The sequence below is a fragment of the Dendrobates tinctorius genome, unplaced genomic scaffold (genome assembly GCF_039654945.1).
Source record: "Dendrobates tinctorius isolate UK_male_01 unplaced genomic scaffold, ASM3965494v1 ptg000022l, whole genome shotgun sequence".
NCBI classification, from domain to species: Eukaryota; Metazoa; Chordata; class Amphibia; order Anura; family Dendrobatidae; genus Dendrobates; species Dendrobates tinctorius.
In genome coordinates, this window is record NW_027361690.1 from 116,367,237 (window position 1) to 116,389,839 (window position 22,603).

Below are 22,603 nucleotides of genomic sequence, written 5' to 3' on the forward strand. Positions count from 1 at the left end.
GGTCCGTGGCCCTGGGCGCCCAAGTAATGGGGGAATGTAATGGTTTGAATGAATAGTTTGTGACGCCACCTGTGGTGTTCGGCAAGTGAGATGTTAGGCCGACACTGCATGCAGATCCTCTGGGGCTGGTGGTGTGTTGCAGCCAAGATGGTGAAGCTCCCCACAGGTGGAGCTGTAGCTCCAGGGCAGTGTAGATGTGGAATTAGAGGAGAGGCACAAGCGGTGTAGGAGCTGGTATCCAGATGTAGCGGTGCTGGGTGCGTTGGCGCAAGAATCAATGGAGGACACCAGGGCTTGTAGTTCCAAAGCTTTAATCACAGTCTGTAGTACACACAGGTGCCTACCTCCGTGTCGTGTCTTCCGGGTCAGGGACTCAGTCAACCTCCAGGCAAGATGGAATGCTCCCTTCCAACACTCCACCAACATGTGCCTTTCTGAATGTCTGCTCTATAGCGCCTTTAAGTGTGAAGTACTCCCAGTACTGAGTTACACTGGAGTGCCTCCTGACAGATGGTCCCAAGAACTCTACTTGTACGGCAGACCGCTGTAGCCTGCTTCGGGGACTCCTTACTCCTGAGTCCCGGCTCACTATCCAAGTTCCTGTTGTGCCTCCAAGTCTTAGATGGGAGTAGTGCATTTACAGCCCACTACTCCACCGGTGTCTGCTGCCGAACCATTATTGTCCATACAACCTCGGGGATCGGGCACCGGCCTTGCGCTTAGAACTTCTAGGCTGGGTTCTCTCCTAACCCACGTCCTCTGTTCCCTTTTACTCCTTCGTTCCGTACTAATCTCTCCTTCTCTTGAAAGATCAGGTTTCGGTTCAATGTCTTCCTCCTTCTTTCCTTTCCCGTGCCAGCAGACCCAGGTCACTTAGGTCTGCTGCAGCACCTCCTTCCTCCATCCCTCTCCAAGGAATCTCATTTCCACACTCCTCTCTGAGTGGCTTCCTCCCTCAGACTGACCTGTAATCCTAAACCTTCCCACTCTTATGTATTCTAACTCCACCCGCCTCCCAGCATGTTTCGTGTCCCAAGCAGGGAACCACCAAAGGTGCTCTGCTACTCTCCAAGCAAGGAGCCGCAACGTGGCTTTGCTGAACTACTGTGTTGTGTGGGATACAGGTGTTGGAGCGTGGTCAGGAGCCTCCAACTTACTTGGATGGTGGGGCACCACACCTCAGGAGGTGCAGTACCTCTGTGGCGACTGAGCCTCAGGGGCACCACATATTAACATCGCTCCATTTTCAGTACCGGATTGGAATTTCAACACTTTCTGGGATTGTTGCAGACACCTGCCGGGCTTTGTGGGACGTTCTTCGTGGGGAATTTTTACCAATACCCACCACGGAAATATGGAAGGACAAAGCTGCAAAATTCCAGGAAGTTTGTGATTTTCCCATCTGTATTAGAGCAGTGGATGGCAAACACATCCGGATTACCAAACTGGCAACAACTGGATCTCAGTTCTTCAATTATAAAAAATATTTTTCAACAGTGCTCATGGCCATTGCCGGTGCGGACTGAAGCTTTGTGACTGTAGACATCGGATCATTTGGATGTGCTAGTGATTCGAGAACATTTAAAGACTCGGACATGGGCCAACGATTATATCTGAATAATTTCAATTTCCCACAGCCACAACCTCTTCCCAACACTGAAGGACCTGCAATGGACAGTGGAAATAGGACAAATGAGGGATAGATTTGCGGCCTATTTTGTTTCCGATGTTGGGCGTTTGTCATGGCAAGATCAAATGGTGTAGTGTTTGTGGGCTTATTACTTTCCTATGCTATTAATAAAACATCTAGTAACATTATTTTTTGTAATGTTGCAATCACTAAATACACCTTTTTTTTAAAAAAAATGTCCATTTTATGTTTCATTACACCTGGTGAAAGTGACCTCCACATGTGAAATTTTGATAACCTATTTAAAAAAATAACTAAGGAAAAAGGTGATCATCAGTTCACAAATGCTGTTAACTATCCTGAGGCCAACTGGCAAGGTGACCTGACCCCCTCCTCTTTGTGTTGTTTTGGACACCTCATAGCTCAATGAAAGATACCTAAAGCTGTAGTGCAAACAAAGAAAAGTAGAGGAGTACACTGTACATTGGAACTGACATGGAGATATGAGGTGTCAAAAACCTTTTGTGTATACGGCGCACGGTGTGTTGCCGGCGACGGTAGAGTCAAAGACCAGTCAAGTCATTGGCTGGGGAAAAAAAAAAAAAAAAAAAAAAAAAACACATTTATTTTCAAAAATTAAGTTGTTGGCTGATACTAAGGTGAGTAATTATGGGCAAAGGGGGATTGGTACGTTGGAGATTCGATTGGGTTGGGCGAAGGGGAGGTGCCAAGTAAGCTTGATGGAACATCAGGGATACTGGAAGTTGACACATTGGCAGGCGAAACATGGGAAGGTAAAGACAAAGGGGTAGGTGATGCTGGAGGAGGTGATCGTGGAGGAGGTGATGGTGGAGACACATGGACAGTTCCCCTTTTACTTTTTTTGGACTGGTGGCTCCACTGTGCGTGGGTGCTCGTACACGGCCTGGTGGTGGGTGTGGTCAATGTACCCGGCATCTGCTCTGTGTGGTGGGATGGCCTGGTGGTGGTGGACCTCCTTGATTTGGCCACCTCGTTCCACAGCCGCCGTATCACCACTGCGTTGGAATGCAGGGGGTCACGAGTGTCCCACAACGGAACTCGCTCCTGGACAGATGTGATGAGGAGATCGTTATTGACCTCCTCCTCCTCGTCCTGCTGTGGAACCTAGAATTGAAAGAAAGACATTAATGTTTGAAAGATATAAAAAAAAAAAAACAAACAAAAAAAAACCTTACACGCAGTGTTGCCACCGCTGCTCAGCCCCGAGTTGGCTGCTCCTGTGGTTCATCACCACTTGAAGAGCTCTGTGAAGAAAAAGTAAAAAATTTACACATGTGAAGAAGTGACAGTGAATACTTACGAACAGTTGATAATGTACTCACTTCACTGGGTTGTCCACTGTGGGAATTCTCACTGCTTGATGGCATGATCCTCCTGTTAATGAATTCTGCAAGAAGAAATACAGCAAAAAAAAAAAAAAAAAAAAAATGACACTGCAGGGCTAAAAACAAAACTAAAAAAAAAAAACCAAAACATTAGCTAGTATACTAACATGTCCCAAAGCTGTGCTGTCCTCTCCAGAGTCTGTAGAATTGTGAAGTAAAACAATGCCCACCCCCTATATTTATGTATCTTGTTTTGGGGCTTGATCAGGAACTTGTCTAGACAGTCCCTGCTTAGACAACGCATGCGCATGCTAACGCAGTCGTGCGCATGTCACTGCGCACAGAAGCGCTCTCATAGACTTTGATGCGTTTTTTTGGCACAATTTGTGCGCAAGACTGCGTATGCATTTTTTGTCTGAAAATTGGCGCCAGAAAAATGCAACATGTAGCGTTTGGCGCCAAACCACGCACTCGCCCAGACAACGCATGCTCTGGAAAACACATACGAACGCGTGCAAACGGAAGACCATGCACCCCACATGTTAAAGATAGGGGTGCATGACGCATGCGCATGGATGCGCCGCAAACGCTGCGCACGATAACGCTAATGTGAAAGCAGCCTTATACTGATAACAAGTTTAAACAGATGCCATTACTACAGGTAATGAGTGGAGGACAGTGTTTGCCTCTTAAAGAAGAAGTTACAGGTCTGTGAGAGCCAGAAACCTTGCATGTTTTTTGGTGACCAAATACTTATTTTCCACCATATTTTGCAAAAAAAAAATCTTGCCAAATCAGACAAGGTGATTTTCTGGATTTGTTTTCTCATTTTGACTCTCATAGTTGAGGTCTACCTATGATGTCAATTACAGACCTCTCTCATCTTTTCAAGTGGGAGAACTTGCACAATTGGTCACTGACTAAATACTTTTTTCCCCCACGGTATATACTTTAAGGGGGTGAGGATACCCTTCAAAAATGAAGAGATCCATAAAGTTAATTTAATCAATCTTTATTGAATATTATGAAGATAAATATGAGTAATTAAAGGTACTAAAAAACATAAAGGACTCCAAAAACACTGAGGCTGACAATATCATAAATATCAGAATGTCTAAGTTATAGATTCCAAAACCGCTCTTAATGTGTCAATATTAAATAAATAAATATTAACCCCTTACCTACAATTGACGTAATATTCCGTCCATGTGACCATGGACGGAATATTACGTCATCGCGATCAGCGGCGCCCACGTGGTGAGCGCCGCTGATCGCGGCCGAGTGTCAGCTAATTATCATAGCTGACACCCGGCACAATGTGTCAGGGGCGGTCACGGACCGCCCCCGACACGTTAACCCCTTGCACACCGCGATAAAACGCGATCGCGGTGTACCGGGGGTTAAAGGGAAGCATCGGCAGGGAGGGGGCTCCCTCCGTGCTTCCCTGAGCCCCCCACGGCAGCGCAATGTGCAGCGCTGCTGCGGGGGGCTCTTTCCCTACAGGCCCCCGGATCCAAGATGGCGACGGGGGCCTGCAGGGAGCTGACTTCCTCACTGCCTGCAAAGCGCAGGCATGAGGAAGTCTGCAGCAGTGCCTGTGACAGATCGCTGATCTGTCACAGTGATCTGTGATGTGACAGATCAGCGATCTGTCACAGGACAGTGATGTCCCACCTGGGACAAGGTAATAAAGTAAAAAAAAAAAAAAAAAAAAAAAAAAGTGTTAAAAATAATTAAAAAAAAAAAAAAAAAAAAAAAAAAAAAAAATCGCTAAATAAATCAGTAAAAAAAAAAAAAAAAAAATATTCCCCAATAAATCCATTTTTTCAAAATAAAAAAAACCAAAAACAATAAAAGTACACATATTTGGTATCGCCGCGTCCGTAATGACCTGCCCTATAAAACTGTCCCATTAGTTAACCCCTTTAGCGAACCCCTTAAAAAATAAAAATAAAAAACGAAGCAAAAAATAATGATTTATTATCATACCACCGAACAAAAAGTGCAATAACGCGCGATCAAAAAGACGCATATAAATATGCATGGTACCGCTGAAAACGTCATCTTGTCCCGCAAAAAACGATCCACCATACAGCATCATCCGCAAAAAAATAAAAAAGTTATAGCTCGCAGAATAAAGCGATACAAAAATAATTATTTTTTATATAAAATAGTTTTCATTGCAAAAAACCGACAAAACATAAAAAAACGACCTAAATGAGGTATCGCTGTAACCGTACTGACCCGAAGAATAAAACCGCTTTATCAATTTTACCGCACGCGGAACGGTGTAAACGCACCCCCCCAAAAGAAATTCATGAAACGCTGGTTTTTGTTCATTCTGCGTCCCAAAAATCGGAATAAAAAGCGATCAAAAAATGTCACGTGCCCGAAAATGGTATCAATAAAAACGTCAACTCGTCCCGCAAAAAATAAGACCTCACATGACTCGGTGGGTCAAAATACGGAAAAATTATAGCTCACAATATGTGGTGATGCAAAAACTATTTTTACAATAAAAAGCGTCTTTTAGCGTGCGACAGCCGCCAAACATAAAAACCGCCATAAATCGTAAATCAAACCCCCCGTTATCACCCCCTTAGTTAGGGAAAAATAATAAAACTAAAAGAAAATGTATTTATTTCCATTTTCCCGCTAGGGTTAGGGTAGGGTTAGGGCTAGGGTTAGGGCTAGGGTTAGGGATAGGGTTAGGGTTAGGGTTAGGGCTAGGGCTCAGATTAGGGTTAGGGGTGTGTTGAGGTTCGGGTTGGAGTTATAATTGGGGGTTTCCACTGTTTGGGCACATCAGGTGCTCTCCAAAGGCAACATGGCGTCTGATCTCAATTCCAGCCAATTCTGCGTTGAAAAAGTCAAATGGTGCTCCTTCCCTTCCAAGCTCTGCCATGTGCCCAAACAGTGTTTTACCCCCACATGTAGGGTATCAGCCTACTCAGGACAAATTACAAAACAACTTTTGGGGTCCAATTTCTCCTGTTACCCTTAGGAAAATAAAAAATTGGGGGCAAAAATATAATTTTGCGGAAAAAAAATGTTTTTTTTTATTTTCACGCCCAGGCGTTATAAACTTCTGTGAAGCACTTGGGGGTTCAAAGTGCTCTCCAAACATCTAGATAAGCTCGGTGGGGGGTCTAGTTTCCAAAATGGGGTCACTTGTGGGGGGTTTCCACTGTTTAGGTTCATCAGGGGCTCTCCAAACGCAACATGACACCCGCAGACCATTCCATCAAAGTCTGCATTCCAAAACGTCACTACTTCCCTTCCGAGCCCCGACGTGTGCCCATACAGTAGTTTTCTCCCACATATGAGGTATCAGCGTACTCAGGACAAATTGGACAACAACTTTTGGGGTCCAATTTCTCCTGTTACCCTTGGGAAAATAAAAAAATGGGGACTAAAAGATCATGTTTGTGGAAAAAATACGATTATTTTATTTTCACGCCCGGACGTTATAAACTTCAGTGAAGCACTGGGGGGTTCAAAGTGCTCACCACACATCTAGATAAGTTCCTTGGGGGGTCTAGTTTCCAAAATGGTGTCATTTGTGGGGGGTTTCTACTGTTTTGGTACATCAGGGGCTTTCCTAACGCGACATGGTGTCCGATCTCAATTCCAGCCAAAAACGTCAAATGGCGCTGCTTCCCTTCCGAGCTCTGCCATACGCCCAAATAGTGGTTTACCCCCACATGTGGGGTATCAGCGTACTCAGGATAAATTGCACAATATCTTTTAGGGTCCTGTTACTTTTGGAAAAATAAGAATTGAGGGTGAAAAGATCATTTTTGTGGAAAAAATATGATTTTTTAATTGTACTGCTGTACGTTATAAACTTCTGTGAAGCCCTTGGGGGTTCAAAGTTCTCACCACACATCTAGATAAGTTCCTTGGGGGGGTCTAGATTCCAAAATGGTGTCATTTGTGGGGGGTTTCCACTGTTTTGGTACATCAGGGGTTTTCCAATCGCGACATGGTGTCCGATCTCAATTCTAGCCAAAAACGTCAAATGGCGCTGCTTCCCTTCCGAGCTCTGCTATGCGCCCAAATAGTCATTTACACCCACATATGGGGTATCAGCGTACTCAGGACAAATTGCACAATAACTTTTAGGGTCCTGTTACCCTTGGAAAAATAAAAATTGGGGGTGAAAAGATCATTTTTGTGGAAAAAATATGATTTTTTAATTGTACCGCTGTACGTTATAAACTTCTGTGAAGCCCTTGTGGGTTCAAAGTTCTCACCACATATCTAGATAAGTTCCTTGGGGGGTCTAGTTTCCAAAATGGGGTCACTTGGGGGGGTTTCCACTGTTTAGGTACATCAGGGGCTCGCCAAACGTGACATGGCGTCCGATCTGAATTCCAGCCAATTTTGCATTGAAAAAGTCAAACGGCGCTCCTTCCATTCTGAGCTCTGCCATGCGCCGAAACAGTGGTTCCCCCCCACATATCAGGTATCAGCGTACTCAGGACAAATTGCACAATAAGTCTTGCAGTCCAATTTCTCCTGTTACCCTTGGTAAAATAAAGAAAATTGAACCTGAAGTATTTTTTTTGTGAAATAAAGTTAAATGTTCATTTTTTTTTTAATATTCAAAAAATTCCTGTGACGCACCTAAAGGGTTAATAAACTTCTTGAATGTGGTTTTAAGCACCTTAAGGGGTGCAGTTTTTAGAATGGTGTCACTTTTGGGTATTTTCTATCATATAGACCCCTCAAAGTGGCTTCAAATGTGAAGTGGTCCCTAAAAATAAAATGGTGTTGCAAAAATGAGAAATCGCTGGTCAATTTTTAACCCTTATAACTTCCTAACAAAAAAAAAAATTTTGGTTCCAAAACTGTGCTGATGTAAAGTAAACATGTGGGAAATGTTATGTATTAAGTTTTTTGTGTGCCGTATCGCTGTGATTTAAGGGCATAAAAATTCAAAGTTGGAAAATTGCGAAATTTTCAAAATTTTCGCCAAATTTCCGTTTTTTTCACAAATAAACGCAAGTTATTTGAATGCAATTTTACCACTAACATGAAGTACAATATGTCACGAGAAAACAATGTCAGAATCACCGGGATCCATAGAAGCGTTCCAGAGTTATGACCTCATAAAGGTACAATGGTCAGAATTGTAAAAATTGGCCCGGTAGTTAACGTGCAAACCACCCTTGGTAGTGAAGGGGTTAATGCTCCTGTGGCCATAGTCTATTACATATATGTAACGGCATTTTTATATTGTGGATTAAATAATTTCAAATACATTTACAGAAATATAGTGAGTAATTTCTAATAAAGGCTCCTAATATTGAATCATAACGATTGTATAAGACAATGTGATGATAAGCTGTATATTTCAAAATATACCATATGTCAGATCACAATAGATATAGAAACACATTAATCTAAAATGTGCCAATATTAGAACTAATCAAAATATTGTACATAGCCCACAAAAATAAAGTGCCAGTGATCACTATATCCACTATATTAAAGTGCAATAGTGCAGAGTGTCTGTCCTCGAGTTGACAAGATACTATATATATGAGGGCTAAGGAGCCAAAGGACAAGAGAATTCCAACAATAGGAATAGAAGACCAAGTATAAATGTCATGTGAAACTACTCACAGTGTCAGCTGCAGCGCCTCTCACCCTGATGCGCGTTTTGCCTCGCTTCTTTGGGGGGGGGGGGGGGGGAGCGTATGCAGATGTAGTTTGCTCAATTGACTCGTTTGGGAAGCCCTGAGCTCCTTTATCATTCAAAGCCTCCAAGTGGATATCAATTTCCTGACCCTCAAATAATTTCCTCAGCTTCTGCTGAGAGAACTGTACTAAAGCAAATGGGGGGTAGAGATATAAGGGTAAGCGATAGATAAATATCCAACACTATTAAGCAAACTCGGTGAGGTCTAGCGATGGGTAATCCCCCCATCGCCCTTGTCCTCCGGTCCCCTCCACTCCCTTCCTCTTTTTTGGCTCCGGACCGGAGGGTTTGCCCTCAAGGGCACAGGGGCCTCCCAATACATAATCTTGGGGGTGCTGCAGTCCCAAAGCTTCACAGAAAGCTGGCAAATCCTCCAAGGAGAGCAATGTCGCAGAAATTCCTTCGCAACGAGCTATCAGGGCAAAAGGAAAATCCCATCTGTACGGGATTCGAAGATCCTTTAGGATGTTTAATAAAAGTGTAATAAGTGTTCTTCTCTCTAGGGTAATACAAAACAAATCTGGAAACAACAGGATTTCAGTAACCAAGCATATCTCCTTCTGAGACCTGGCCTTTGCCATATTGTTTTTTTTTGTTTCATAATCATGCAGACAACAGATGATGTCACATGGGTATGTTGTTGATCCTTTAGGCTGCAGAGCACCATGAACCCTGTCAAATTTAATAGGCGTTGAAGGTGGATCTCCCATGACAGAATTAAAGGATTAGTTTTGGGTTTTCCTGATCATTAGACTCTGAGATGCATCTTACACTAATATTACATCTCCTGCCCCTATTATTAATATCTTCTAGCTGGACATTGAGGTCCCTTACAGCCTTTTGTTGTGAAAGCGTTAGCTAGTGCAGTTCAGTTACATGAGATCTAGTGGTGTCTTGATCCCCTTCCAAAGCACCTATATGGCCCAAAAGGAATTGCAGATCCTGTCTCACACAGGCGATCTCAGACCTGGTTCTTGACCTCTTCCATTACTGATTAAAAGTCCTTCTTAGAGGGAAAAAGTGATCGGAGTTTCCTCCATGGATCTGCTAGACCCTCTTCATCCCCAGAAAAATCCACAGCAAGATCACTCCAGTCTCCCTCATTATTGACAGAATAAGAAGCTTTGGAGTGACCCCTTAAAGAAAGTGTGTCTCATGTGCCCAAGTCCCCTGTAACCTTTTGTAAAGGTGTTTTCTTCGCTCTAGGAAGTAATGAAGGCCCAGGGATCATTATATTGATGAGAAAGAGAAATGTGTTGTCTTCCAGGTCTTCCAGGTGCAAAAATTAAAGATGTGTCTGACAGGATATCAGGACTCTTCAGACCTACAGATGACTACCCATTCCTGCTACTACATGTGGGGACAAATGACACTGCAAGAAACGACCTGGAAACCATCTGCAGAGACTTTGAAGACTTAGGTAAGAAAGTGAAAGAACTGGGAGCGCAGGTGGTCTTCTCTTCCATCCTCCCAGTGGATGGCCATGGAACAAGGAGGTGGAAAAAGATTCTGCAGGTGAACAACTGGCTACGTCGATGGTGCCGTCAGCAACGATTTGGATTTCTGGATCACGGAGTGAACTACTTATACGATGGACTACTTGCTAGAGATGGGGTGCACCTTACGAAGACTGGTAAGCATGTATTTGGAAGTCGCCTTGCTACACTTGTAAGGAGAGCTTTAAACTAGAACAACATGGGAAGGGAAGCAAAAGACCAGAAAAAGCCATACACCTGACAAATGCTATTGAGAACTCTGCTATTAGAAGTGGAAAGGAAGAACAAAGACGAAAGAATCTAATTAATAAAAATATTGGAGAAAGAGAAACCAATCACAAACTAAAATGTTTCTATACTAATGCACAAAGCATGGGCAACAAACAAGGAGAATTGGAACTACTAACACAGGAAAAGAAATATGATGTCATTGGAATCACTGAAACTTGGTGGGACAATACACATGATTGGAATACAAGACTAGAAGGATATAATTTATTTGCAAGAAACAGACTTGATAAACGAGGAGGAGGTGTCGCATTGTATGTTAGAAACGCGTATATCTGCACAGAGATTGAAGCTTCAGAGACTGGGAGTTCTGTGGAAACTGTTTGGGTAAGAATACAAGGACAGAACAATGGAAAGGACACCATTGTAGGCATTTACTACAGGCCGCCTGTGCAAGCTGAAGCTATGGATGAACTCTTTATGCATCAAATGGCCAAGTTCTCCAAAAAATATGACATAGTTGTCATGGGAGATTTCAACTATCCAGACATTTGTTGGGAATCTCTCTCAGGCAAAACTAACAGGTCAAGGAAATTCTTATCCTCTCTTGCTGACAACTTTATCTTCCAAAAGGTAAGGGAGAAAACAAGGGGAACTGCTACCTTGGATCTAATCCTTATAAACAGGGAGGAAATGGTTGAGGAGGTAAAAGTGGCTGGGACCCTAGGAGGTAGCGACCATGCTATTTTAGAATTTTGGATAACTAGAGGCGGAAGACCTGTGAAGACTCAGACGTCAAGGTTAGATTTCAGAAAGGCAGATTTTAAGGGATTCAGAAAGAGAATTGGAGGGATCCAATGGCTGGATATCCTTAAAGACAAAAATGTCCAGGAAGGATGGGAAATCTTGAAAAATGAAATTCTCAAAGCACAGTTGTTAACAATTCCGAAAAGAGGGAAGAATAGGAAGCAGTTAAGGAAACCAGGATGGATGAACACAGAACTTAAGCACATGCTAAAAAGGAAGAAAAAAATGTTTATAAAATGGAAAGAGGGAGGCATATCTAAAGAAGAATATAATGCTGTCTGCAGAACCTGCAGGGCACAAATCAGATTAGCTAAAGCTGAAAATGAATTGAGGCTTGCAAGAGATGTCAAAAGCAATAATAAAGGATTTTGGGGATATGTCAAAAGTAAAAGAAAAGTCAAAGATGCTATAGGATTTTTACAGGATGAAAATGATGAAATGGTAAGACAGGATGTTGAGAAGGCTGAACTTTTAAATTCCTATTTTGCATCTGTTTTCTCTCAGAAAGGAAATGTAACATCAACTGTTATTCACTGTCCTATTAAGGGAATAGAAGAATCCAGGATATCTATAAACAGAAAGATAGTGAGGAAACACTTAGCTAGCCTAAATGAATTCAAGTCTCCAGGTCCAGATGAATTACACCCCAGAGTACTGAAGGAGATAGCAGAAGAAATTTTTGAACCCCTCTCTATAATCTTTGAAAATTCTTGGAGAACAGGAGAAGTGCCAGAAGACTGGAGAAGAGCAAATGTTGTTCCTATCTTCAAAAAGGGGAAGAAGGTGGACCCAGGTAACTATAGGCCGGTGAGTCTGACTTCTATACCAGGAAAGATCTTTGAACAAATTATTAAACAACATGTATGTCAATACCTGGATAAGAATGAAGTGATTAAACAGAGTCAGCATGGGTTTGTAACTAATAAGTCATGTCAGACTAACTTAATTTCCTTCTATGACGGTATCACTGATTGGGTGGATCAAGGAAATGCTGTAGATATAGTATATCTTGACTTCAGCAAAGCATTTGACAAAGTCTCTCATACAATCCTTATTGAAAAAATGATTAAGTATGGAATGGACAAGGCAACTGTTAGGTGGATTCATAACTGGCTTAGAGATCGGACCCAAAGAGTGGTCGTAAATGGCTGCACATCCAGTTGGAAGAATGTCTCAAGTGGGGTACCACAGGGCTCTGTCCTGGGCCCTGTATTGTTCAACATCTTTATCAACGATTTAGATGAAGGTATTGAGAGTAAACTGATTAAATTTGCTGATGACACAAAGCTAGGAGGGATAGCTAATACTAGAGAAGAGAGAGAGAGGATTCAAAAAGATTTAAATAAACTGGAGAAGTGGGCAGCAACAAACAGAATGTTTTTTAACAGGGAGAAATGCAAAGTACTACATCTGGGCAATAAAAATGGAAAAAGCATATATAGAATGGGAGGAATAGGGCTAAGTGACAGCACATGTGAAAAAGACTTGGGTATACTAATAGATCACAGACTGAATATGAGTCAGTGTGATGCAGCAGCAAAAAAGGCAAATGCAATTTCTAGGATGTATTAACAGAAGCATACAGTCTAGATCACGTGAAGTCATTATTTCCCTCTACTCCTCTTTGGTCAGACCTCATCTGGAATATTGTGTCCAGTTTTGGGCACCACATTTTAAAAAAGACATCAACAAACTGGAGCAAGTTCAGAAAAGAGCGACCAGAATGGTGACCGGTCTGCAAACCCTGTCTTATGAGGAAAGGTTGCAGGATTTGGGAATGTTTAGTTTGCAAAAGAGAAGACTGAGAGGAGACTTAATAGCTGTCTACAAATATCTAAAGGGCTGTCACATTGCAGAAGGATCAACTTTATTCTCATTTGCACAAGGAAAGACTAGAAGCAATGGGATGAAACTGAATGGGAGGAGACACAGATTAGATATTAGAAAAAACTTTTTGACAGTTAGAGTGATCAATGAGTGGAACAGGCTGCCACGAGAAGTGGTGAGTTCTCCTTCAATGGAAGTCTTCAAACAGAGGCTGGACAGACATCTGACTGGGATGATTTAGCGAATCCTGCTTTGAGCAGGGGGTTGGACCAGATGGCCCAGGAGGTCCCTTCCAACTTTACGATTCTATGATTCTATGATTCTATGATATTGCAAGAAAAGAAGGGAGAGCTGACTTCCAAACTCCTTTGGCGCTGGGCCGCCATCTTGTGAGCCTCGCTGTACAAGTGGGTCCTGCATATTCAGCCCATCCCAAGCCTGCAGCTGCTGAGGGACCGCTTCCACATGCTCATCCACCTTACCCTCTACAGGCTCATCCTCTCCGACTGAGGACAGCAGCTCCCCTGCATCTGAATCGCTGAGCAAGCCTTCCTCTTGTGTGATGATTGCCTTAGCATCGAGGCAAGATGGCGCCAAGACCGCAGAGCCCATCGGCTCTCTGAGAAGAAAAGTATCCAGAGCTGTCACGGGAACAGCAGCCACTGCTCCTGCATGTGCAGGGGTCTTGGTTTTCCTGGGACTCATCAAAGGAGGATATTTGGCAGGTACGAATCCCTTAGAGCTTTGTTAAAAGCGATGCCTGGTGGGAGCTCTCCTGACAAGCGTCTTCACGGCATCCCAGACACGACCCCTTTTTGTTCAACTTTAACAGGCAGGCAAATGCTCGCTGTTGTCACTCAACGAGTCACATACAGTTGTGTAAAAAAAAAAAAAAAAAAGTGTTTGCCCCCTTCCTGATTTCCTATTCTTTTGCATGTTTGTCGCACTTAAATGTTTCAGATTACAAAAAAAAAATTAAATATTTGACAAAGATAACACAAGTTATCACAAAATGCAGTTTTTAAATGAAGATCTTTGTTATTAAAGGAAAAATAAATTCAAATCTACAGGGCACTGTGTGAAAAAGTCATTACCCCCTAAACCCAATATCTGGTTGGGTCACCCTAAGCAGCAACAACTGCAATCAAGCATTTGCTATAACTGGCAATGAGTCTTTTACAACACTCTGGAGGAATTTTGGCCCACTCATCTATGCAGGATTGTTGCAATTCAGCCACATTGGAGGGTTTCCGAGCATGGACCGCCTTTTTAAGGTCATGCCACAGTATCTCAATCGGATTAAGGTCAGTACTTTATGTTGGCTACTCCAAAGTCTTAATTTTGTTTTCCATAAGCCAGGTAGACTTGCTGATGTGTTTTGGATCATTCTCCTGGTGCATAACCAAAGTGCACTTCAGCTTGAGGTCACGAATAGATGGCCAGTCATTCTCCTTCAGGATCGTTCGGTAGACAGCAGAATTCATAGTTCCATTTACCATAGAAAATCTTAGCAGGCCATGAAGCAGAAAAACAGCCCCAGACCATCACACTGCCACCCCCATATTTTACTGTTGGTATATTGTTCCTTTTCTGAAAGGCTGTGTTACTATTACGTCAGATGTAATGGGAAATACACCTTCACAAAAGTTCAACTTTTGTCTCGTCATTCCACAGAGTATTCTCCCAAAAGTCTTGGGGATCATCAAGATTTCAAATTCACCATTCAATCCCAGTACATATAGGCAAATTTAGACAATTAAAAAGTCACTAGTGAACACTGCACCATTTTCTAACCAAGTTGAATCCATTTCCTCTTTGAGAATGAGTATTGGACCAAAGTAGCCCATGCTGCGATTTTCCATGCATAGACAGTCATCTTACATGGACAAGTTATGTAATCTGGCCACATACTTTAAATGGGTATTCCCATTTCCAAGATCCTATCCCAATATGTAGTAGGTGCAATAATATTAGCAAATACTTCCAATTAGAAATGTATTTTAGTTCTTCTGATTCGCTATGTCGTTCACCCCCCATGTGCAGGGCATTGCAGTAACTTTAGGTATCCATGGTTATGACCACTCATATAGTGAGTTACTTGCTAGTGGTCGTAACCATGGTACCTAAGCTACTGCAATGCCCTCCACATGGGGTAAGCGACATTGCGAATAGGAAGAACTATACATATTTCTAATTGGAGGTATTTCCTAATATTATTATTAGTGCACCTACTACATATTGGGATAGGATCTTGGAGACGGGAATGCCCCTTTAGCAGATTTATTTTCAGTCCGAGTGTTGATTGATCTGCAGCGGCACGTAATGTGATCATGGTGTCATGACTCTGTTGTTGGGTGATCCGGGACCAGGGACTTCTTCACCGTCACTAACAAGGGGCTACCCTAGATCACTCTGTTCTCCGTGTTACTTCTGTATGTGATGATGCCGGGGCCATGTACCTTGCCTTATCTTCTGCATCTGCCCTCTGTCTGTACCCTTCCCACACCCAGGAAAGAGGGGAGTAGTTGTGCATTGTAGTACACTAACGAGAAGAATAAGGTAACGTGAAAATGGGAAACAGAAAATACCAGGCATACAAATATTCACTCACATATAACAGAGGAATGCACTGGGGAGTGGAGGATGGGATAAGACCAAAGTAGAAGAAGGAAAGGTAATTATCACACTTACTAAACCAAGCAACAGTCACAGATAAACCCACCAAACACCTTCTTATATAACCACCAACGTCAAGCCATGCAGCATACGCTACTCTTGACGATTTGTGTCAGTCATGACACAGATTATATAGGGGACAGGAGTGGCTAACGAGCTCAGCTGAGAGCTCAGACTCCCAGAGCTCTTAACATGGCCGATTAACCCCTGTACTGCCAAAAGAGATTTACACTGTTTAAAAAGAAGGTGAAGTGCTTTTTTTCAGTGCAGGAGTAGGAGCAATAAGACGCTACGGTCGTCTAGCTCCTCTCTGTCTCGGTAAACCCGTGACACATGGGTCAGTCCTTAGATCTCGGCAGGGGCATCATGTTAGCTCAACTAATATGTATGCACGTCACAATGGCTGCTCAAAGTGGTGGGGTATATGTATAAAATGTACATTTACCAGTACATTAATCATTTTTGTGGCCTTCAAAGGATGATAACTGTAGAAGCAAATTTGCATGATTAAAAGGGTTCACCAGCAGAGACTGAACAGTCCAAAACCCTGTCCTGAGAAGAAGAGACCCCCAACAATCTTATAAAATGTTTGAGCAGAAACTATATGTAGCATGGTATACTCAACACAGCCATTTTGTTTTATTTCTCAACAAAATATTTTGCACAAATGTTCCTAGTTCCTTCTTGTCATGTAATCCATGTTTCACTTGTTTACCACCTCCGTTATCTGGCCTTGTGTGTCACCTCCATAAATCTTCTGTCGCATGCAGAATGTATGCAGCTCAGGTAATGTAAGGTGAGGGTGAAGGGGACGGGCAGGTCTCTCCTCACGTATGTGCAGAGCTTTTTCCATTATGAGATATATGTATAGATGTAAGACAAACCTCTCGTCCCACCCAGTCTGGCCTTTCCTACCTGCTGTAATAGGATACGTCTGTTGACCTATGTATTTTCAGCATGTGCGTCTCCTTTTCTAGAGTCATCTAATGTTTGCGGTTGCCAAGAAGAAACACAAACACACTGATCAGCCATAACATTAATTTCGCCTGGTTAAAATTGTCGATCCTTCTTGTGCTATTACACAAACTCTATGCTGTCCTATCATGGACTCAAGGAGACCTCTGAATGTGTCCTGTGGTAATTGCCACCATGACGTTAGTAGAATTCTATTTAAACTGAAAGACTGTCGTGAACCAGTGATCCTAAGCTTGTGTCACCATAATTTTGCAGTGTAAGCAGGCAAATCACCCGATGAATGAGCAAAATTCTGGTACATTGGATGAAATGATCTTTTGTGCTGCACAATAGATTATCACTCTCGGCAGCACATTGTCCAGTGTAAACAGGACTTGTGCTATCGAGAACAACGGCAGCCTATTTGCACTGACTGATATATTACCGATCAGTCAAGAGTGCAGAATGACTATGTACACAGGCAACTTAATCATGGCCGATCGGTGGTCATTTAAGCTGGAGTCACACATAGCGACTTACCAGCAATCCCGACAACGATATCAACGTGTCAGGATCGCTGGTAAGTCGCTATGTGATCGCTGGTGAGCTGTCAAACAGCCTGCTTCAACAGCGATCAGCACAGCTATGCCGAGCGCTCGGCATCGCTGTGTTCGTTAGTGCTGATGCCATATCCCTGTAAAAAAATAGAATTAAAATAAAAAATATTGTTATTCCCACCTTCCGACGTCCCGCGCAGCCATCCCTCCTCTCTCCACGCTCCGGTCCCAGTGATCCTTCGCGAGAATGACCGCGGGAATGTCACGGTCTCGCGGCAGCGCGACGTCTCGCGGTCATTCGTGCAAAGGCTTACTGGGACCGGGAGCGTGGAGAGAGGCAGGATGGCTGCGCGGGACGTCGGAAGGTGGGAACAACAATATTTTTTTTTATTATTTTTTCCAGCTGATCGCTGGTCTCCCGCCTGTCACACGCAGCGATGTGTGCTGGCCAGCAGGAGACCAACAACGAAAAATCTGTCCAGAGGTTTCTTGCAGCGATCAGCGATACCGGCAGGGAGGCCGCTCGCTGATCGCTGTCACACACAGCGATCTCGCTGGTGAGATCGCTGTTGTGTCACAAAAGTTGTGACTCAGCAGCGATCTCGCTAGCGAGATTGCTATGTGTGACTCCCGCTTTAGCGCCATTTGTCATTAGGTGTAAACACACCTATATTTTTCCAGCAGATTTCAAAGATGCTCGATTAGATCGAGATTTGGTGAATATGGAGGCCAAATCGTCACGTCAAACTTTTTGTAATGTTCCTTTTATATTGTTCCATGGATGAACAATTTTGAAGTGAGGCAACAGACATCGTCCTGCTGAAAGAGGGCACCGCTATTACAGAATATGGTTGTCATGAAGGAGTGTACATGACTTATACGTTTAGGTAGGTTGTACGAGTCCGGGCTCGTGTGTGTCAAGGTTTAAATCAGATGAGTGCTATCCATGGTTTTGACAGATCACACTCGCACCCATGTTATTCTATGGAACCAAGTGGTCCGAGGAAAAAAAATCATAGCATGCATGATTTCTGAGAATTGGACGGCACTCGTCCAGTCAAGTCTATGGATCGGTGAAAAAAATCAGACCACACTAGGAAAACATCCAAGTGCTGTCCAGTTTTCACGGACTGATATAATGGCCAAGGTGGAGCAACTTTTTTTTTTCTCCCCACCTTCAAGAAAATCGGATCGCACTCTGATCAGAGTCTGAGTAGCATAATCGGATCGTTTGTCTCAGATGGAAAGAATATGGTGGTGTGACCCTAGCCTCATTGTAATAGCCACATAAATGCCAGGGCACACAATTTCTCCGAGAATACTGCCTGGATGATTTATTTGCCTCCATCAGTTCTCTTCCTTCCATAGTCACACTGTCAGGTAAGTACAGTATAAATGCAGCCGGCCTTCCACATGATGTAGAACAAAATGTGATTAATCAGACCATACCGCCTTCCTCCATTGCTCTATGGCCCTGTTCTGGTGCTCATGCGTCCATTGTAGCCTTTTTTTGTAGATGGTGCATAGGTGTTAGCATACTTTCTCTGAGCTGATGCCATTTAGCAAATGAGCCAGGACTAGTCCAGTGTGGCGCGTCGCTTCCCCCAGACTAGTCCTGCCTTGGATCCTCTAATCACACTCCCCCGGTTGTCTATGATCTCTTCTCCACAATCCACATCATGGCAGGAACGCTGGAAATCTTGTACATGTGCACTGCATCATGTCTGGCAACGGTCTTAGCATGACGCGGATTGTATTGAAGACATCATTCACAGCCGGGGAGGGTGTGATAGACGATATTTGGCAGAACTCGTCCTGGCTCATATGTAAATGAACAGCTGTGACAGGTAAAAGTTAATTTTTAATCGATAAAATCCTTTGTGTTGCACATAAAGTACTTTATAGGAATCCAACAATAGGCATATTTGCCTTTTGTGGTGGCGGTTTAGGACAGTTCGGGAACCTGTCAGTTTCCTTTTAATCTAAAAAATGTTCAAATAACATTTGAGAAGCTGAAAAAGAGTGAACAAATACGCAAAATATACAGAAAACATACAGATATTATACATCCAGTTAAGATATTACCATTTGTTCCCCTACTCCAAAAGCCTAGGATATTCATGTGTGTCAGTGTAGTGTGTGGTTTAAATCAAAAATCGAAAACGTTTTTTAAAAAAATTAAACAATGTAAAAAAAATTTTTAACACCTGATCAGATGCCAACCTATTCTATGCCTCATTTACTATATGGCTAAATGCAAATCAAGGAATTCCAGCTCCATTTTTCAGGGAGCCGTAATAGGGTGTCCATAGAGGTGCACAGGGCTTCTTCTGTACGCCTGCCCCCGGTCACATACAGTCATACACTTAGTTTTCTCTTGGTGGATTCTATACAAATTAGTGTGATAAAAAATGGCATAATCCATAAGAATCCATATATATGGATTTATTCTGCCCTACATAAAATGCTTTCAGTGCACATAGAGTAGGGATGTCAAACTCAAATACACAGAGGCAGAGGCGGACACGGACAGTTTGGGGCCCCTGTGCAAGAAATGTGTCTGGGTCCCCCTCCTTTTATAGTGAAAATATATATATAGCCAAACACATACAAGTATATATCTTAAATTGTCTACTTTATTATGCATATTGCCATCTCTTATTACACACTGCCCTCTCTTGTTATGTACAGCTCCGTCCCTTACACATCGGATTATATAGGGCCCTGTCTTGTTCGATATATAATGCAATCACGGCCATTGTACCACGGGAAAGTTTCTTTTCTAATGGAGGTCTAATGGAGGTTGTCTGGTCTCCGGCTGCATCATCAGCAGTCTAACAAGAGAGAGTACTATGTAATAAAAGAGGGCACTGTAAATGACAAAAATAAGAATAAACTATAAGAAACACCACTGTACATAACAGCAGAGAAAGCTATATAATAAGGGACAGCACCATATATAACTAGAGAAAATGGTACTTAATAAGGGACGGTGTTATACATAATAAAAGAATAAAATTCTTGGACTTGTGTGCGCTGCTTATCAAAGTATCACATCCAGGTTGTATAAAGAGTTTAACCATTTATTTCCCAACGCTTTTCGAAGTACATTACACTTCTTCCTCAGGGGATGATATCCCCTGAGGAAGAAGTGTAATGTACTTCGAAACGCGTTGGAAAATAAATGGTTAAACTCTTTATACAACCTGGATGTGATACTTTGTTAAGCAGCGCACACAAGTCCAAGAATTTTATTCCATTAAGGATTTATACGGGCGGTCACGGAGCGGACCTTTGGACGTGCAGCAAGCTGACAATTGATCTATATGCCTTAATCTCTCCTGGAAAGGGTGAGTAGATTTCTTTTATCTCTTCCAATAATTACCCGGATAAGACCCTATTGCGCTCTCTCTTTCCTATAGTCTGTACACATAATAAAAGATGTAACTAAGGATGGCGCTATACATAAGTGAGTACACTATATACTAAGGGACTGTGCTATATATAATAAGTGAGTACACTATATACCAAGGGACTGTGCTATAAATAATAAGGCTACATTCCTGTATCCGTGTGCAGTGTCGGTGTGCTGCGCGCTTTTACAGACGCAATGAGCATGTCCTATGCTGATTCTCAAAATTGGATCAGAGTAAAACATTCTCGTATGTGTGAGTGGGCATATAAAACTGTACAAGTTTGTGTGCCGTCCGATAAAAAATTCTGGAAGTACACGGACATGTCATACAAATGTGAGAATGTAGAAGAAGGGATTTAAAGCCCCCTACTCACATAGCGAGATCGCTAGCGATATCGCTAAAGCATCACTGATTTTGTGACGCAACAGCGATATCTTTAGCGATCTCGCTACATGTGACACGTACCGGCGACCGCCCCCCCCCCCCCGCTGGATATCGCTGATCGCGCTCGAATGTCCTGGGCCATTTTTTCCTTGTTAGCGTCCCGCTGGCGCCGACTAGCGACGCATGGATGCAGGAGGAAGTCGTCATCATCGCTGCCATGTCACAGGTAAGAGCGACCGCCGATGGATCGCTTATCGCTGCTGCGTCGCTGGTGAGATCTGCCTGTTTGGCAGCTCACTAGCGACCATTTAGCGATGCACCAGCGATCCTGACCGGGTCGAATCATTGTCGGGATCGCTGGTGTATCGCTAATTGTACCTGGACCCTCACAGATAACATTATCACTCCAAATCACACAGTGCAGATACAGAATTATATCTACATCCAGAAACATACTGCTGACATCTCACCTAATTAGAGCAGCTTTCTCTTGTTTCTTCTCCATCTGGTCAGACCTTCATGTCGACATCTCCCAGCCATGACTCATCGTGTCACGATGATCTTTGCAGCCCTGAAAATAACAAGGTCACATACATTGTATACATACAGGTGTCTCCCCCATGAATACAGATATGTTCCCCGACCATTAAAAATATAATTATAAGCAGTTATAAGCAGCACTGTGTCCCCGATTAACTATAATCTCTGCCTCCAAATAATATAAATTATTCAGTTTCTGACTCTGCTCTATTAACTGTATGCCTATGTGCACATGTTTACAGTACGTGCAAAGTGAATGAGATCCCTGACGTCTCTTGCACATGTAAGGAGGTGACAGTGTCCGTCAGGTGTCTTCCCCCCGTGGATACTGGACACATCTATTACGTGCAGCACCTTGTCGTTTGTTAATGTAATGTGCTGTATTGTTTATGTACTGTAATGTGGATGTCTTTGATATGAGTCTATTTACTGAATTAGGGATAGTATAGAGGTTAGCATAGGATAATAGTGGGGTTAGATTAGTGGGGCACATCAGAGATAGGGAATAGGATTATTAGCTTAGGTTTAGTTAGCATAGGAGTTTTCCAGTAGGGAGGGGCTACAGAGCAGTGCAGCATAGAGCAGTGGGATATAGAGAGAGACTTCATGGTTAGGGCTCAGTGCAGTCAGAATGCAGCAGGGAACAGTGAGAAAGGACAGTCTGCCAGCTGAGGGGATAAAGCTGCTATGGCAGGAAGGGGCCCCAGACTGAGGAACGTGCCAGCGGTCACCACCTTCGATGGAAACTAACCCCCAGAGGATCCGGGACATACGGTCGGGATAAGGCGCAGCTGAGATGGCCAGCCTTCTACCTTCTCCTACTGAGACCGGACAAGAGGAGTGGGAAGAAGCTGGTGGACCCAAAGGCATGGGCGAAGCAGATGGGACAGGGGCTGTTCAGAGAGGCCGGGATGGCCAGACGAGACAGAGGTTGTCAGGTGGGACCTCCATCATTGTCCTCTCCACCACCTCAATCATTGTTCTCCAGACCACTCCCATCATCATCATCATCAT

The 22,603-nt window shown here is 43.1% G+C and overlaps 1 long non-coding RNA gene across 1 annotated transcript; it reads right to left on the minus strand.

Moving 5' to 3' along the window:
• Positions 1-2,238: 2,238 nt before the first annotated feature.
• LOC141084003 (uncharacterized) lies at positions 2,239-22,355 on the minus strand. The gene is made up of 4 exons (XR_012230904.1): positions 21,520-22,355; positions 2,995-3,059; positions 2,848-2,916; positions 2,239-2,776 (listed from the first exon to the last, which is right to left on the minus strand). It is a non-coding gene; the product is annotated as an uncharacterized lncRNA (long non-coding RNA).
• Positions 22,356-22,603: the final 248 nt, after the last annotated feature.